Source organism: Archocentrus centrarchus, unplaced genomic scaffold (assembly GCF_007364275.1).
Source record: "Archocentrus centrarchus isolate MPI-CPG fArcCen1 unplaced genomic scaffold, fArcCen1 scaffold_91_ctg1, whole genome shotgun sequence".
NCBI lineage: Eukaryota > Metazoa > Chordata > Actinopteri > Cichliformes > Cichlidae > Archocentrus > Archocentrus centrarchus.
Window position 1 is genome coordinate 7,494 of NW_022060300.1, and position 11,314 is coordinate 18,807.

At 39.9% G+C, this 11,314-nt stretch overlaps 1 long non-coding RNA gene across 1 annotated transcript; it reads right to left on the reverse strand.

Moving 5' to 3' along the window:
• Nucleotides 1–6,469: 6,469 nt before the first annotated feature.
• Nucleotides 6,470–7,571, reverse strand: LOC115777985 (uncharacterized). The gene is made up of 3 exons (XR_004019724.1): nt 7,525–7,571; nt 7,277–7,438; nt 6,470–6,560 (listed from the first exon to the last, which is right to left on the reverse strand). It is a non-coding gene; the product is annotated as an uncharacterized LOC115777985 (long non-coding RNA).
• Between the last annotated feature and the right edge of the window lie 3,743 nt (nt 7,572–11,314).

Here is an 11,314-nt window from a genome sequence, read left to right on the forward strand (position 1 = left end):
AGTTGTCCACCAACTCTCAGTACGTCTTCTTTCGGGATGGGATTAAGTTTACAAATGTGACTGGTTCTCTTAACATTAACTCCTTTTGTTAAACAGAAAATTTCATCTGTAAACCTCTTTCTTTGGCAAAAGATAATTATGGCCATGTCAGCATTGTCCAGCTCTTCAACTCTGAGATTGCTGGTATCCAGAAAGTTTTTCTGTCTTTGAAGCTCAAGTTTGTGTTCAGAGTCATCCTCATTCTGCTTCCTCTTTCTGCTGCGTTGCAGAAGCAGTTCCTTAACTCTTAGAATCCATGCCACTGCACGTTTCAAATGAGTCCAGGATGAAAATGTTGAATGAAGCGGGAAACTGGATCCATTTCTTGTGCTGTTTGAACAGCATTTACAGTTGTCTTAATCTCTGAGTCATTTGATGACATTTCTTTCATTCCGTCAGGATTCTGAGGCCATTCCTCCTGTGGTAGTAGAAGAAACGGAGGCCCAGTCAGCCAAGTTTCTTTGTTCTTCAAAAAGGATTGAACTGTTAAACCCCTAGAAGCCAAATCTGCTGGGTTGTTACCTGTGTCCACATATCTCCATTGTAGAGCATTTGAAACTTTGGCAATTTCAGAAACTCTGTTGGCAACAAAAGTGCAGAACCTGGTTGTTTTATTGTTCATATATTTCAGCACTGAGGTACTATCAGTCCAAAATACTGAGTCCTCAAGTTTCATATGAAGCTCCTTCTTCCACATCACATCCAATCTGCTCACTACTGTGGCGAAGGTTAACTCCATTCGAGGAATTGTAACTGGTTTTAAAGGAGCAACGGTTGCACAAAAAAGGAGCATCATAGTTCCCCATATAAGTGCTGATGTTCAGCAGAGCCTGTCGGTCATACACCCAACGGGCTGCAAGACCATCATCAAACATCAAAATAAAAACAAAAGCAACAGCTGATCAACCAGCGGTGATGGCGAGGCCACACGCAGGGGCCATCTTAAATGCCAATGGGAATCAGTCCAGTTTCTGAGGTCTTCCAGAGCAAGCTAACTCAATCATTGGAGGGCTTGCGAGGCATAAAGACTAAAACTGGTGCATACTATCACTGAAATGCCAAGAACAACTAATGTAAAATGCATCCAGAGACTGGTAGAGATGGTGAAGTATCTGGTGAAGTTTTATAAACACCTAGCAGATGACTGCGAGATTTTGAGACAGCAAATAAACAAAGTGTTATGGTTTGTGTGGGCGTGTCTGTGCTTTCTCCCTGCTGCAGGTTGGCTTAGGTCTGGCTGTTCTCACCCTCTGGGGGCAGGGTGTGGGTGCTGTTATTCCTGTTCTATGCACCTGCACCCTATCTTGTGATCATGCTGGGTATTTATGGTCCTGTGGAAGCTCCTTTATACCTTGCCAGAGAGTCAGTGTCAGCCACGGGGTAACTCGGCTTGCATTTTACTTAATGTTTGTGCCATTTTGTTGTCTGTTGCTGTTTGCATCACCATTACAGGATAATTGCCTGCCTTCCTCACCCCTCTGCAGGGGATGACAATATGTGAGAAATCTATTTAGACCTAGCTCTCTCTTAGTGGAGGTTTCTGTATTTTAACACGTTAGTTAACAAATTTTCTCCATGGATCTGGTCACCTTTTGTTATTTAAGGATTAAAGATTCAAGTTAGTTTTAGGTTTAGAGTCAGTTTTATGCTGCCTCACTACTCTGTGTGTAAATAAAGCTGCTTACTGCCTCTTCTATATCTGCATATCGCATCCTGCTTTGGGTTACAGCGGAGCCAGCTTGTGACACAAAGCGAGCATACAGGATTGGTTTGAGGCCAAATTGAAAAGGAGTGCATTGCTATAGTCATGGAGTTATTCATCCTGCATCCTGCAGACTGCAACTCTGCTCCCAGGGTTGAGACCAGGAAGCAGAGTTGCAGTCTTACACGCCTCTCTGCAGCTTCTCTCCTCCTGCCATCCCCCCAAAACCCCATCCCCATAGAGTCGGTGCCTGCTCCCAGACCACCAAAAACCAAAGCTAAAATCAGCAAAAAGCTTTTTAAGCATAAAAATTCAAAAACAATAAATAATACAGCTTCATCAACTGCACCAAAGAATAAAACAATTAAATGTGGATTGTTAAACATTAGGTCTCTCTCTTCCAAGTCCCTATTAGTAAATGATTTAATAATTGATCAACGTATTGATTTATTCTGCCTTACAGAAACCTGGTTACAGCAGGATGAATATGTTAGTTTAAATGAATCAACACCCCCGAGTCACAGTAACTGTCAGAATGCTCGAAGCACAGGTCGAGGAGGAGGATTAGCTGCAATCTTCAATTCCAGCTTATTAATTAATCAAAGACCCAGACAAAGTTTTCATTCTTTTGAAAGCCTGACTCTTAGTCTTGTCCATCCTAATTGGGAAACTCAAAAACCTGTTTTATTTGTTATTATCTATCGTCCACCTGGTCCCTACTCAGAGTTTCTGTCTGATTTCTCAGACTTTTTATCTGATTTAGTGCTCAGTTCAGATAAAATCATTATAGTGGGTGATTTTAACATCCATGTAGATGCTGAGAATGACAGCCTCAACACTGCATTTAATCTATTGTTAGATTCAATTGGCTTCTCTCAAAATGTAAAGGAGCCCACCCACCACTTTAATCATACTCTGGATCTTGTCCTAACATATGGCATAGAAACTGAAGACTTAACAGTATTCCCTGAAAGCCCCCTCCTGTCTGATCATTTCTTAGTAACATTTACATTTACTTTAATGGATTACACAGCGGTGGGGAATAAGTTTTATTACAGTAGAAGTCTTTCTGAAAGTGCTGTAACTAAGTTTAAGGATCTAATTCCTTCATTGTTATGCTCTTCAGTGCCAACACAGTGCAGAGCAGCTACCTAAACTCTGCTCCCAGTGAGGTTGATTATCTCGTCAATAGTTTTACATCCTCACTGCGTATAACTTTGGATACTGTGGCTCCTCTGAAAAGGAAAGCTTCAAATCAGAAGTGCCTGACTCCGTGGTATAATTCACAAACGCACAGCTTAAAGCAGATAACCCGAAAGCTGGAGAGGGAATGGCGTCTCACTAAATTAGAAGATGCTCATTAAGCCTGGAAAAAGAGTTTGTTGCTCTATAAAAAAGCCCTCCGTAAAGCTAGGACATCTTACTATTCATCATTAATTGAAGAAAATAAGAACAACCCCAGGTTTGTTTTCAGCACTGTAGCCAGGCTGACAAAGAGTCAGAGCTCTGTAGAGCCGAGTATTCCTTTCACGTTAACTAGTAGTGACTTCATGGATTTCTTTACAAATAAAATTTTAGACATTCGAGAAAAAATTATTCATAACCATCTCAAAGATTATTCTTCATGTTCGGCTGCTTTCAGCACTGCTGGTATTTGTTTAGACTCTTTTGCTCCAGTTGATCTTTCAGAGTTAACTTCAATAGTTACTTCCTCCAAACCAGCAACATGTTTATTAGATCCCATTCCTACTAGACTGTTCAAAGAAGTCTTTCCAATTATTGATGCTTCAATCTTAAAAATGATCAATCAGTCTTTATTAGTTGGCTATGTACCACAGACCTTCAAGGTGGCTGTAATTAAACCTCTACTTAAAAAGCCATCACTTGACCCAGCTGTCTTAGCTAATTATAGGCCAATCTCCAACCTTCCTTTTCTCTCAAAGATTCTTGAAAGAGTAGTTGTAAAACAGCTAACTGATCATCTGCAGAGGAACGGTTTATTTGAAGAGTTTCAGTCAGGTTTCAGAATTCATCACAGTACAGAAACAGCATTAGTGAAGGTTACAAATGATCTTCTTAGAGCCTCTGACAGTGGACTCATCTCTGTTCTTGTCCTGTTGGACCTCAGTGCAGCTTTTGATACTGTTGACCATAACATTTTATTACAGAGATTAGAGCTTGCTATAGGTATTAAAGGTACTGCACTGCAGTGGTTTGAATCATATTTATCTCATAGACTCCAATTTGTTCATGTAAATGGGGAGTCTTCTTCACACACTAAGGTTAATTATGGAGTTCCACAGGGTTCTGTGCTAGGACCAATTTTATTTGCATTATACATGCTTCCCTTAGGCAGTATTATTAGAAAGCACTGCATCAATTTTCATTGTTATGCAGATGATACTCAGCTTTACCTATCAATGAAGCCAGATGACACACATCAATTAGTTAAACTGCAGGAATGTCTTAAAGACATTAAGGCCTGGATGACCTCTAATTTCCTGCTTCTAAATTCAGATAAAACTGAAATTCTTGTTCTCGGCCCCACAAATCTTAGAAACATGGTGTCTAACCAGATACTTACTCTGGATGGCATTACTTTGGCCTCCAGTAACACTGTGAGAAATCTTGGAGTCATTTTTGACCAGGATATGTCCTTCAATGCACATATTAAACAAATATGTAGGACCGCTTTTTTGCATTTGCGCAATATTTCTAAAATTAGAAACATCCTTTCTCAGAGTGATGCTGAAAAGCTCATTCATGCATTTATTACTTCTAGGCTGGATTATTGTAATTCATTATTATCAGGCTGTCCTAAAAGCTCCCTGAAAAGCCTTCAGCTGATCCAAAATGCTGCAGCTAGAGTACTGACAGGGACTAGAAAGAGAGAGCAGATTTCTCCCATATTGGCTTCTCTTCATTGGCTCCCTGTTAAATCTAGAATAGAATTTAAAATCCTTCTCCTCACCTACAAGGTCTTGAATAATCAGGCACCATCTTATCTCAAAGACCTCATAGTACCATATCACCCCAACAGAGCACTTCGCTCTCAGACTGCTGGCTTACTTGTGGTTCCTAGGATACTTAAGAGTAGAATGGGAGGCAGAGCCTTCAGCTTTCAGGCCCCTCTTCTGTGGAACCAGCTTCCAGCTTGGATTCAGGAGACAGACACCCTCTCTATTTTTAAGATTAGGCTTAAAACTTTCCTTTATGATAAAGCTTATAGTTAGGGCTGGATCAGGTGACCCTGAACCATCCATTAGTTATGCTGCTATAGGCCTAGTCTGCTGGGGGGTTCACATAATGCACTGTTTCTCATTCACCTTATTTACTTTGTTTATACTCCACTCTGCATTTAATCATTAATTGATATTAATCTCTGGCTCTCTTCCACAGCATGTCTTTTCTCTCCCCTCAGCCCAACCGGTCGCGGCAGATGACTGCCCCTCCCTGAGCCTGGTTCTGCTGGAGGTTTCTTCCTGTTAAAAGGGAGTTTTTCCTTCCCACTGTCACCAAGTGCTGCTCATAGGGGGTCGTTTTGACTGTTGGGTTTTCTCTGTATTATTGTAGGGTCTTTACCCACAATACAAAGCGCCTTCAGGCGACAGTTTGTTGTGATTTGGCGCTATATAAATAAAATTGAATTGAATTGAATTGAATTGAATCCTCCATCCATTTGCATCTACTTATCTGGTGCCAGTTTGTAGGGTCAGCAGCCTAACCAGAGAAGTCCAGTCTACCCAGCCACCTCCTCCAGCTCATCTGAGGGGACACTGAGGCATTCCCAGGCCAGCTGAGTCATGTGTCTGCCCTGGAGGCTCCTCCCAGCAGGACATGCCTGGAACACTTCAAAGAGGTGCCCAGGAGGCATCCTAGTCGGGTGCTTGAACCACCTCAACTGGCTCCTTTTGATGTGAAGGAGCAGTGACTCTACTTTGAGCCCCTACCAAATGGCTGCACTCCTATGGAGTTACTCTTTAATAAAGTCCCTGTAAGCAAACCATCCACTTTTTTTAGTCAGAGAAGACAAAACAAGCTGAAACACCGCAGACTCACGCAGCCTGGTGCAAAAAACAGTTTGGTTTCTATAGCTATTTCCCCCACTCACTCAAGCAGCTACACAGGGGTAATTGTAGTTGTTTTATTTAGTTATTCATTTTATAATCCTCCAGCTAAATTTGTATTGAGGCTTAAAGTTTGTATTTCTGACAGACAGGCGGACAGGCAGCCGCACAGGCAGCTGTAGCTCATAGCTATCTGCAAGGCTTTACTTCAACTAATTGGGTCAAATAATATGGCTGCTAGGAGGTTACTTGTACTAATGGTCTGGCCAAGAAGGCCAGTATGTAATACTACATAGCAGGCAACCATGTCTGTGTAATGCACCTTGAAAACCAAGCTAGCTAGCATTAGCATGATAACACAGCACACCGACCTCTTGTCCAGCTTTGAGTGAACTTGGCTGCAAATAAACAAGATGTTGGTTATTAATATGTGATGTTATGCTCATTTTTATATACAGTCTGTGGTCTTAGTTGAGACTTTAACTGACAGTGATGTACACCATACACAACTTTGAATATTTAAAAAACTGTCTCTGTAAATGTTGTTTGTGGAACTGAAAAACCCCCACTGACCTTTTTTACAAAGCATTGAATGATATTAATAACTTTAAAAATTCACCTATATGTATATAACATACATATACACTTAGCACATAAAACACTACCTTTGCTCCATTTGATTGGCTGTTCTTGGTGATGTAATATCTTGAGGTCACTGTAAGTGATGTCATCTTCAGCTTTTCCCTGATCAACTGAATTGAAAGAAAATGAACAATATAATTTACTCAATAGTAATTGTAGGTTTCCACACCGTGGAGCTCGGCTTGACGCTCTCAGTAACTCCCTCGTTTTTATCCATATCCGTGTAAGAAAAAATCCACAGCACCACTTGTAAACATTTAAAAACGTTTACTTAAACTAAAAACACAAAAATGGTGGTACAGAACATTCGCAAAATTGTTTGTTAATCTTCCATCATATCCAAAGCGTAAAACGAGAGCAAACGAGCGTGAGAGAGGTCAAAAAACCGTGTGGCTCCCCCTCACTGCACCCAACGGTCTGATGAAACTGACCTCATGGGCCTCAATTAAAGTTACAGCAACAAAACCCCATCACCTCTTACGTGCTCCCATACAATTTTTATCAATCTTAAACAATCAAATGCCCTTTAAAAGATCAACTTATTACAATAGCACACAAATAATCCAACATACCTGTAACTAAGCCTCTTAATCCCTTCTAAATCAATTAACTTATACTACTGCGAACTTAAACTGTGCTTTTACAAATAAGTATTTATTTATTGGTTTTTTTATTGGCCCTTTTAACTAAATATCACAGAACTGCATTTAGGCTCCTACAGTAATCTTATGGAACACTTCATTCAAGAAAACTGTTGAATGCATTTATAGACAACATCTTACAAATAATTTATATAACTTTCTAAAGTAAGAATTTTGAGACTCACCATCAGGCTTTCTCCGAACACATTGTCTCACCAACAGAACCAGTAACACCAGCAAAACCACAACACCGACTGATCCAACAGATGACGATACACAGAGAAGCAAGAAGAAATCAGAGGTGATAATGGAGGCTGATGTAGGTGGAGGTGTGGTGGTGTGTCTCTCTGAAATAAAGCAAACACAGTCATTAAGTTATGGTCACATTGTGAATGTTGAAACCTGCAGAAACACAGACAGGTGAGTGTGTCACCTGTGACAGTGATCCAGCTGGATGGAGACTCTCCATGACCGCTGATGTCACACTTGTAGAAGCCTTCATCAGACCTGGAAACATGCTGGATGGTCATGTGACCTGTAGTCTGCTTCCTGATGAGGGAGCCATCTTTATAGAAAGCAGCTGGGAGGTTGGAGGGAGTGGTCTTTGTTTGACAGAGCAGAGTGACGTCATCTCCCTCCATCACAGGGAGGACAGGACTCTGCAGGATCACTGATCCACCTCAACACAGAGACAAACTACAGCATTTCATCCATTTACACACAGCTTCATCAACACTAACTCCACACACTCAGCTTACCAGAGACTGTGAGATTAACCATGTTACTGATGGCACCCTCTCTGGACTCACACCAGTAAACTCCACTGTCCCATGGGAGGATGTAGCTGATGTTACAGGAAGAACCAGCTGGTTTCCCCCACCCATCTCCATACTGAGTCCTCTGCTGTTTGCTTGTGTTTCTCCTCAGAGTCCATCCAGCAGAGCTGTCGTCCTCCTCACAGCTCAGAGACACAAAGACTCCTTTAAAGAACTGAGAGCTGCTGGGACTCACAGTCAGACGAGCTGTGAGGGTTACAATGAAAAAAGCATGATTATTTAATTACTGTCAAAAATAGCTCACTTAAAAAAAAAGTCTTGCAATACTGTAAAACACAAAAGCTAAATCCAAATGAGTTATTGAGTCATTCCATTTATTTCAGGCTGAGTTTCCTGTTTTGGCTGCTTTGACACAAGAATGGTTGAGCTTTTAGGGTGATAAAGTATATCATAAATTTCTAAAAGTGTTCTGAGTGACTGTGATTTTCAGAAGCAAATTTTCAGAAACAGAAGAATAAATTAAGTTTCCTTGGCTTGTTGTGGGCCAAAGAAATGAGGAGAAAACTGAAGAGAAGTTACACTTGAGTTAGTTTATTTTATAGGAAAATTTTACCCTCAAAAAATATAAAACCATGTACATACAGAAAGATTAAAAACTACAACTCATGTTACACACTGCGTTTAATAAAATTAGTGCTAGATCTTAGATAGAAATGGAATTTCTGAGAAATGCTGCTAAACTATAGACTAAACTGGAAACTTTAAAAAAATTTTTATGAGAATAATACTAAATAAGGGATGTCCGTCATCTGTTAAGTAGTTTTGCTTGGAAGGTACTCCTTTGTACTCACCCTAAAAAAATATTATTTGCATCAGCCACTCTTGATTTACATGTGAAGTACAAAAATGTTGAAGAACACTTCGCGCTTAACTCTGATTACCAATGGCTTTAATCAGGTATAAATCATATCAGTTGGTCTTCCATTATTTGAAATCCAAAATCTGACAGAAATTTGCACCATTCAAGTATAGCAGCTACGTTAGCTGCTCTATCCTCTATTTTCTAGCTTTTTTTGTTGGTATTTATAATACATCAAAGAGTGAATCATTCAAGAGTGTATACATGTCTGCATTCCAGTTATATTGATATTGACTGAACTGTCCTTGTTTATTTCTGGTTAACCTATGTAAAGTTCCCCTTCAGACCTGCAATTTATTTTTTTATTATTTATCAGGTTGAAGCTGTGACAGAAGAAGGTTACTGACCTTGGTTTGTTGTGCAGCTCAGCAGTGAGATCAGAACTAAAGAGAAATGACACTCAGGTTGGTTTGAGGTGAACACGAAGAACAACTCCACACAAACAGCTGACAGACCCACAAACTCGACTCTCTCTCTGATAGATCTGCTCATTTTAGAGTTGATGCAGCAACAAGTTTCAATAAAGTTGGGGCAACACCAAAAAAGTGTGTAATAATTAAAAATATATTGGGCCTAATCAGAGCTGCTGTGTTTCCTGGACTCCTGAGCAAAGATAAAGAGTCAGTTCAGACCTGCAGTTGGTCCTCATGGTGTTTGAACTTGAATTCAGCCTGATTAGTTTTTCATGTCTTCTCCTCCATCATCAGTTATCAGGAGAGCAGACAGTCAAAGGTCAATAATTCAAACAAACACAGAGATTCTACTTACAGAGCAGACACAGCACAGATGTTTCCTTCATCGTCCTTCTCACTCATTTGAGCTTTTTTTCATTTCTCTCACTGACACCAAGTAAAGCCCCGCCCTCTTCCTCTGAGTGTGTATTTCTTCTATGGTGGTGGATAACTACTGTTTTCCACCATTTTAAGGTAAAAGTGTTTAAACTATATAAAATGAATAAAGTATGCCACTATGAATGATGCCAAAAATTGAACTTCAGACACACTTCATGTTTTATTTCATACACTTTCAATTATAATATTGTAGAAAGTTGTCACACAAACAAACGCAACCAGAAAAGGCATTAAATTTTGTTTTTTGTGGCTATTAAGCTACAAAAAATGTTTTAGATGTCTGATTTAATGTTAGTTTAACCAGTGTTCACATTTAATCTGCCTTCTGCCATTTAGTTGTTTTTAAAACACAAATTTAAAAATATATAAAACAAATGTGCTTAAACAACAACAGTACTTTATCGGTAAACATATACATTTACCATTTTTCCACTTTGCAGTGCACAGTAATATCAGAAGCATTGATATTTTAACATCATAATGTTCCTCCAGGTGGTTTAATAAGACCAGCAGAGGGAGATATTTGGCTTGCAATAATTGACGTGTTTTGTGATCATCTTCAATTGCTCTTCCACAGTTTGTTCCAACTGTATATATATTTTTGGTTTTTCTTCTTTATATGTTGCATCAGTTTATAAAACTGAAAACTTTTAATTTACATGTGTTTTCACATTGAACTCAAGGCAATTTCCAGAGAATCAGTTCTCCTTTGCCCCTCAGATTGTCAGGACCAAGCTAAAACCAGCTATAGAACAAAGACCAAGACAGGATTGCAGCAAAGAGGGGGAAGCAGGGCAGCAGAGCCAAGTGAATCAGAGCAACTGGTAGGTCAGGGCTGGTGAACCCTACCAACCTTTAAAGACCTTTGAAACTGAGTGATTGGAGGGCTGGTCTTGAACAGGCTCAGTCTGGGCCCTCCTTCCTCCTTTGGGGGTGGGTTCAGAGTTGTTAAAAGGATGTGAGGCCTTCAGCCTTCAGTACTCCTGGACAATTTTTTTAAGAGCCTCAGAAAAAAAATATTGACAGGTACCCTGGTCATGCAGCGGGAACAGCTAGGAAAACTGAAATACCATTTGTGCAATCAGCTACAGGATATAGGACATACCTGTCGGCTGGTATTCTTTTAATACATCATTAGCCGCTTTTGTGTGTGTGTGTGTGTGTGTGTGTGTATGTGTGTGTGTGTGTGTGTGTGTGTGTGTGTGTGTGTTCTCAGAAAATTTTTGCTGGTCTCCGTATTTTTTGGATTGAATTTAATTTTTTTGTTCGTAACAACATGAATTACCTGAACTAGTCATGTGATTCATTTCGGGAATGTAGCTGTTTCTGTCACATGTCAAGTTCAATTCAATTCAGTTTTATTTATATAGCACCAAATCATAACAAATAGTCGCCTCAAGTTGCTTTGTACTGTAGGTAAAGACCCTACAATAATACAGAGAAAACCCAACAGTCAAAACGACCCCCTATGAGCAGCACTTGGTGACAGTGGGAAGAAAAAACTCCCTTTTAACAGGAAGAAACCTCTAACAGAACCAGGCTCAGGGTTTGAAGCACGTATTGAAGCTTCAGTTTCACACTTTCATCACTACAGCCAATAGCTAGTGATAGTGTGATGAGGCCAGGGGTGAAAGTAGTTTTAAATTCTTGCTGGCACTATTACAAAAACTATATATA